Raw genomic sequence first — 6,961 nt, forward strand, 5'->3', positions numbered from 1 at the left:
TCTCTGGTCTCTACATTTCCTAGTGTTGCTCTCTCTCTATCTGCTCTCTAGATTTCCCAATGTTGCTCTCTTTCTCTCTGCTCTCTAGATTTTCCAATATTGCTATCTCTCTGGTCTCTAGATATTCTAGTGTTGATCGCTCTCTCTGGCCTCGAGATTTCAAAGTGTTGCTCTCTCTCTCTCTCTCTCTCTCGTCTGTACATGCCCGAGTGTTGCCCTCTCTCTCAGGCCTCTAGATTTCAAAGTGTTGCTCTCTCTCTCTCTCTCTCTCTCTCTCGTCTGTACATGCCCGAGTGTTGCCCTCTCTCTCTGGCCTCTAGATTTCAAAGTGTTGCTCTCTCTCTCTCGTCTGTAGATGCCCGAGTGTTGCTCTCACTCTCTGGTCACTATATTTCCTAGTGTTGATCTCTCTCACTCACACACACACACACACACACACACACACACACACACACACACACACACACACACACACACACACACACACACACACACACACACACACACACACACACACACACACACACACACACACACACACACACACACACACACACACAATGTCCCCTCACAGTTTGTGTGTACCTGCCAGGTTTTCGGTTAAAGCACATGTTTCTGTATTCTGCAACTGTCACCAGTCTGGGCCGTGGTTCTCTCCCCTGCATCTTCCCTGTAATAGAGGAGTTCTTACATTCTCTCACTTCTTTACCCATCACACCATCCATTCCTCCCAGTCTGGGCCACAACTAATAGAACCCAGTCTGGGCCGCAACTCATAGAACCCAGTCTGGGCCGCAACTCATAGAACCCAGTCTGGGCCGCAACTCATAGAACCCAGTCTGGGCCGCAACTAATAGAACCCAGTCTGGGCCGCAACTCATAGAACCCAGTCTGGGCCGCAACTCATAGAACCCAGTCTGGGCCGCAACGCATAGAACCCAGTCTGGGCCACAACTCATAGAACCCAGTCTGGGCCGCAACTCATAGAACCCAGTCTGGGCCGCAACTCATAGAACCCAGTCTGGGCCGCAACTCATAGAACCCAGTCTGGGCCGCAACTAATAGAACCCAGTCTGGGCCGCAACTCATAGAACCCAGTCTGGGCCGCAACTAATAGAACCCAGTCTGGGCCGCAACTCATAGAACCCAGTCTGGGCCGCAACTCATAGAACCCAGTCTGGGCCGCAACTCATAGAACCCAGTCTGGGCCGCAACTAATAGAACCCAGTCTGGGCCGCAACTCATAGAACCCAGTCTGGGCCGCAGCTAATAGAACCCAGTCTGGGCCGCAACTCATAGAACCCAGTCTGGGCCGCAACTCATAGAACCCAGTCTGGGCCGCAACTAATAGAACCCAGTCTGGGCCGCAACTCATAGAACCCAGTCTGGGCCGCAACTAATAGAACCCAGTCTGGGCCGCAACTCATAGAACCCAGTCTGGGCCACAACTCATAGAACCCAGTCTGGGCCGCAACTCATAGAACCCAGTCTGGGCCGCAACTCATAGAACCCAGTCTGGGCCACAACTCATAGAACCCAGTCTGGGCCACAACTCACATTCACAAAGTAGAGCTCTTCTCCATTCAATTCAATTCAATTTTTTGGCTTGACGTAACAATGTACATATTGCCAAAGCTTTTGGATATTTACAACATGAAAATAATGAGAATCTAAATGGTCAACGGGACAACAGTAACAACAATAACCAAGGGTCAAAATAACCATACATTGAACAATAACAATACGCATACAGTAGGGGACATGTGCAGGTTGATTGGTCTGTCAGACACTGTCCCTCAACTTATAGCAGGCAGCAATGTAGTGCGCTGCCAACCCACAGCTCTCTGGGTCCTCCCCCAACAGGACGGGTAGCCTATCCTCATCAGAGAGGTCTTCAATGTAGTGCTCTGCCAATCCACAGCTCTCTGGGTCCTCCCCCAACAGGACAGGTAGCCTATCCTCATCAGAGAGGTCTTCAATGTAGTGCGCTGCCAACCCACAGCTCTCTGGGTCCTCCCCCAACAGGACAGGTAGCCTATCCTCATCAGAGAGGTCTTCAATGTAGTGCGCTGCCAACCCACAGCTCTCTGCGTCCTCCCCCAACGGGACAGGTAGCCTATCCTCATCAGAGAGGTCTTCAATGTAGTGCGCTGCCAACCCACAGCTCTCTGGGTCCTCCCCAACGGGACAGGTAGCCTATCCTCATCAGAGAGGTCTTCAATGTAGTGCGCTGCCAACCCACAGCTCTCTGCGTCCTCCCCCAACAGGACAGGTAGCCTATCCTCATCAGAGAGGTCTTCAATGTAGTGCGCTGCCAACCCACAGCTCTCTGCGTCCTCCCCAACAGGACAGGTAGCCTATCCTCATCAGAGAGGTCTTCAATGTAGTGCGCTGCCAACCCACAGCTCTCTGCGTCCTCCCCAACAGGACAGGTAGCCTATCCTCATCAGAGAGGTCTTCAATGTAGTGCGCTGCCAAACCACAGCTCTCTGGGTCCTCCCCAACGGGACAGGTAGCCTATCCTCATCAGAGAGGTCTTCAATGTAGTGCGCTGCCAACCCACAGCTCTCTGCGTCCTCCCCCAACAGGACAGGTAGCCTATCCTCATCAGAGAGGTCTTCAATGTAGTGCGCTGCCAACCCACAGCTCTCTGCGTCCTCCCCCAACAGGACAGGTAGCCTATCCTCATCAGAGAGGTCTTCAATGTAGTGCGCTGCCAACCCACAGCTCTCTGCGTCCTCCCCCAACAGGACAGGTAGCCTATCCTCATCAGAGAGGTCTTCAATGTAGTGCGCTGCCAAACCACAGCTCTCTGCGACCTCCCCCAACAGGACAGGTAGCCTATCCTCATCAGAGAGGTCTTCAATGTAGTGCGCTGCCAACCCACAGCTCTCTGGGTCCTCCCCCAACAGGACAGGTAGCCTATCCTCATCAGAGAGGTCTTCAATGTAGTGCGCTGCCAACCCACAGCTCTCTGCGTCCTCCCCCAACAGGACAGGTAGCCTATCCTCATCAGAGAGGTCTTCAATGTAGTGCGCTGCCAACCCACAGCTCTCTGCGACCTCCCCCAACAGGACAGGTAGCCTATCCTCATCAGAGAGGTCTTCAATGTAGTGCGCTGCCAACCCACAGCTCTCTGGGTCCTCCCCCAACAGGACAGGTAGCCTATCCTCATCAGAGAGGTCTTCAATGTAGTGCGCTGCCAACCCACAGCTCTCTGCGTCCTCCCCCAACAGGACAGGTAGCCTATCCTCATCAGAGAGGTCTTCAATGTAGTGCGCTGCCAACCCACAGCTCTCTGCGACCTCCCCCAACAGGACAGGTAGCCTTTTCTCATCAAAGAGGTCTTTAATGTAGTGCGCTGCCAACCCACAGCTCTCTGCGTCCTCCCCCAACGGGACGGGTATCCTATCCTCATCAGAGAGGTCTTCAATGTAGTGCGCTGCCAACCCACAGCTCTCTGCGTCCTCCCCCAACGGGACGGGTATCCTACTCTCATCAGAGAGGTATTCAATGTAGTGCGCTGCCAACCCACAGCTCTCTGCGTCCTCCCCCAACAGGACGGGTATCCTACTCTCATCAGAGAGGTATTCAATGTAGTGCGCTGCCAACCCACAGCTCTCTGCGTCCTCCCCCAACAGGACGGGTATCCTACTCTCATCAGAGAGGTATTCAATGTAGTGCGCTGCCAACCCACAGCTCTCTGGGTCCTCCCCCAACGGGACGGGTATCCTACTCTCATCAGAGAGGTCTTCAATGTAGTGCGCTGCCAACCCACAGCTCTCTGGGTCCTCCCCCAACGGGACGGGTATCCTACTCTCATCAGAGAGGTATTCAATGTAGTGCGCTGCCAACCCACAGCTCTCTGGGTCCTCCCCCAATGGGACGGGTATCCTACTCTCATCAGAGAGGTATTCAATGTAGTGCGCTGCCAACCCACAGCTCTCTGCGTCCTCCCCCAACAGGACGGGTATCCTACTCTCATCAGAGAGGTCTTCAATGTAGTGCGCTGCCAAACCACAGCTCTCTGCGTCCTCCCCCAACAGGACGGGTAGCCTATCCTCATCAGAGAGGTCTTCAATGTAGTGCGCTGCCAACCCACAGCTCTCTGCGTCCTCCCCCAACGGGACAGGTACCCTATCCTCATCAGAGAGGTCTTCAATGTAGTGCGCTGCCAACCCACAGCTCTCTGGGTCCTCCCCCAACAGGACGGGTAGCCTTTTCTCATCAGAGAGGTCTTCAATGTAGTGCGCTGCCAACCCACAGCTCTCTGGGTCCTCCCCCAACGGGACGGGTATCCTACTCTCATCAGAGAGGTATTCAATGTAGTGCGCTGCCAACCCACAGCTCTCTGGGTCCTCCCCCAATGGGACGGGTATCCTACTCTCATCAGAGAGGTATTCAATGTAGTGCGCTGCCAACCCACAGCTCTCTGCGTCCTCCCCCAACAGGACGGGTATCCTACTCTCATCAGAGAGGTCTTCAATGTAGTGCGCTGCCAAACCACAGCTCTCTGCGTCCTCCCCCAACGGGACGGGTAGCCTATCCTCATCAGAGAGGTCTTCAATGTAGTGCGCTGCCAACCCACAGCTCTCTGCGTCCTCCCCCAATGGGACGGGTATCCTACTCTCATCAGAGAGGTCTCTCTGCGTCCTCCCCCAACAGGACGGGTATCCTACTCTCATCAGAGAGGTCTCTCTGCGTCCTCCCCCAACAGGACGGGTACCCTATCCTCATCAGAGAGGTCTCTCTGCGTCCTCCCCCAACAGGACGGGTACCCTATCCTCATCAGAGAGGTCTCTCTGCGTCCTCCCCCAACGGGACGGGTATCCTACTCTCATCAGAGAGGTCTTTAATGTAGTGGTCTGCCAACCCACAGCTCTCTGCGTCCTCCCCCAACAGGACGGGTAGCCTATCCTCATCAGAGAGGTCTTTAATGTAGTGCGCTGCCAACCCACAGCTCTCTGCGTCCTCCCCCAACAGGACGGGTATCCTACTCTCATCAGAAAGGTCTTTAATGTAGTGCGCTGCCAACCCACAGCTCTCTGCGTCCTCCCCCAACAGGACGGGTAGCCTATCCTCATCAGAGAGGTCTTCAATGTAGTGCGCTGCCAACCCACAGCTCTCTGCGTCCTCCCCAACAGGACAGGTATCCTATCCTCATCAGAGAGGTCTTTAATGTAGTGCGCTGCCAACCCACAGCTCTCTGCGTCCTCCCCCAACAGGACGGGTATCCTACTCTCATCAGAAAGGTCTTTAATGTAGTGCGCTGCCAACCCACAGCTCTCTGCGTCCTCCCCCAACAGGACGGGTAGCCTATCCTCATCAGAGAGGTCTTCAATGTAGTGCGCTGCCAACCCACAGCTCTCTGCGTCCTCCCCCAACGGGACGGGTAGCCTATCCTCATAAGAGAGGTCTTCAATGTAGTGCGCTGCCAACCCACAGCTCTCTGCGTCCTCCCCCAACAGGACGGGTAGCCTATCCTCATCAGAGAGGTCTTCAATGTAGTGCGCTGCCAACCCACAGCTCTCTGCGTCCTCCCCCAACAGGACGGGTAGCCTATCCTCATCAGAGAGGTCTTCAATGTAGTGCGCTGCCAACCCACAGCTCTCTGCGTCCTCCCCCAACAGGACGGGTATCCTACTCTCATCAGAGAGGTATTCAATGTAGTGCTCTGCCAACCCACAGCTCTCTGCGTCCTCCCCCAACAGGACGGGTAGCCTTTCCTCATCAGAGAGGTCTTCAATGTAGTGCGCTGCCAACCCACAGCTCTCTGCGTCCTCCCCCAACAGGACGGGTAGCCTATCCTCATCAGAGAGGTCTTCAATGTAGTGCGCTGCCAACCCACAGCTCTCTGCGTCCTCCCCAAACAGGACGGGTATCCTACTCTCATCAGAGAGGTATTCAATGTAGTGCTCTGCCAACCCACAGCTCTCTGCGTCCTCCCCCAACAGGACGGGTATCCTACTCTCATCAGAGAGGTCTCTCTGCGTCCTCCCCCAACAGGACGGGTATCCTACTCTCATCAGAGAGGTCTCTCTGCGTCCTCCCCCAACAGGACGGGTATCCTATCCTCATCAGAGAGGTCTCTCTGCGTCCTCCCCCAACAGGACGGGTATCCTACTCTCATCAGAGAGGTCTCTCTGCGTCCTCCCCCAACAGGACGGGTAGCCTACTCTCATCAGAGAGGTCTCTCTGCGTCCTCCCCCAACAGGACGGGTATCCTACTCTCATCAGAGAGTTCTCTCTGCGTCCTCCCCCAACAGGACGGGTATCCTACTCTCATCAGAGAGGTCTCTCTGCGTCCTCCCCCAACAGGACGGGTATCCTACTCTCATCAGAGAGGTCTCTCTGCGTCCTCCCCCAACAGGACGGGTATCCTACTCTCATCAGAGAGGTCTCTCTGCGTCCTCCCCCAACAGGACGGGTATCCTACTCTCATCAGAGAGGTCTCTCTGCGTCCTCCCCCAACAGGATGGGTATCCTACTCTCATCAGAGAGGTCTCTCTGCGTCCTCCCCCAACAGGACGGGTACCCTATCCTCATCAGAGAGGTCTCTCTGCGTCCTCCCCCAACAGGACGGGTACCCTATCCTCATCAGAGAGGTCTCTCTGCGTCTTCCCCCAACAGGACGGGTACCCTATCCTCATCAGAGAGGTCTCTCTGCGTCCTCCCCCAACAGGACGGGTATCCTACTCTCATCAGAGAGGTCTCTCTGCGTCCTCCCCCAACAGGACGGGTATCCTATCCTCATCAGAGAGGTCTCTCTGCGTCCTCCCCCAACAGGACGGGTATCCTACTCTCATCAGAGAGTTCTCTCTGCATCCTCCCCCAACAGGACGGGTATCCTACTCTCATCAGAGAGGTCTCTCTGCGTCCTCCCCCAACAGGACGGGTAGCCTACTCTCATCAGAGAGGTCTCTCTGCGTCCTCCCCCAACAGGACGGGTATCCTACTCTCA

The 6,961-nt window shown here is 55.1% G+C and overlaps 1 long non-coding RNA gene across 4 annotated transcripts; it reads left to right on the forward strand.

Annotated features, from left to right (window-relative positions):
• Nucleotides 1-2,193: 2,193 nt before the first annotated feature.
• LOC127909643 (uncharacterized) lies at nucleotides 2,194-5,861 on the forward strand. 4 transcript variants are annotated; one of them, XR_008072245.1, is made up of 6 exons: nucleotides 2,194-2,272; nucleotides 2,513-2,755; nucleotides 2,918-2,998; nucleotides 3,161-3,263; nucleotides 5,415-5,576; nucleotides 5,739-5,861. It is a non-coding gene; the product is annotated as an uncharacterized LOC127909643 (long non-coding RNA). The 4 variants fall into 4 exon arrangements; XR_008072243.1 differs by lacking the exon at nucleotides 3,161-3,263 and having other exon boundaries at nucleotides 2,918-3,020; XR_008072246.1 differs by lacking the exon at nucleotides 2,918-2,998.
• Nucleotides 5,862-6,961: the final 1,100 nt, after the last annotated feature.

This window comes from Oncorhynchus keta, chromosome 19 (genome assembly GCF_023373465.1).
Source record: "Oncorhynchus keta strain PuntledgeMale-10-30-2019 chromosome 19, Oket_V2, whole genome shotgun sequence".
NCBI classification, from domain to species: Eukaryota; Metazoa; Chordata; class Actinopteri; order Salmoniformes; family Salmonidae; genus Oncorhynchus; species Oncorhynchus keta.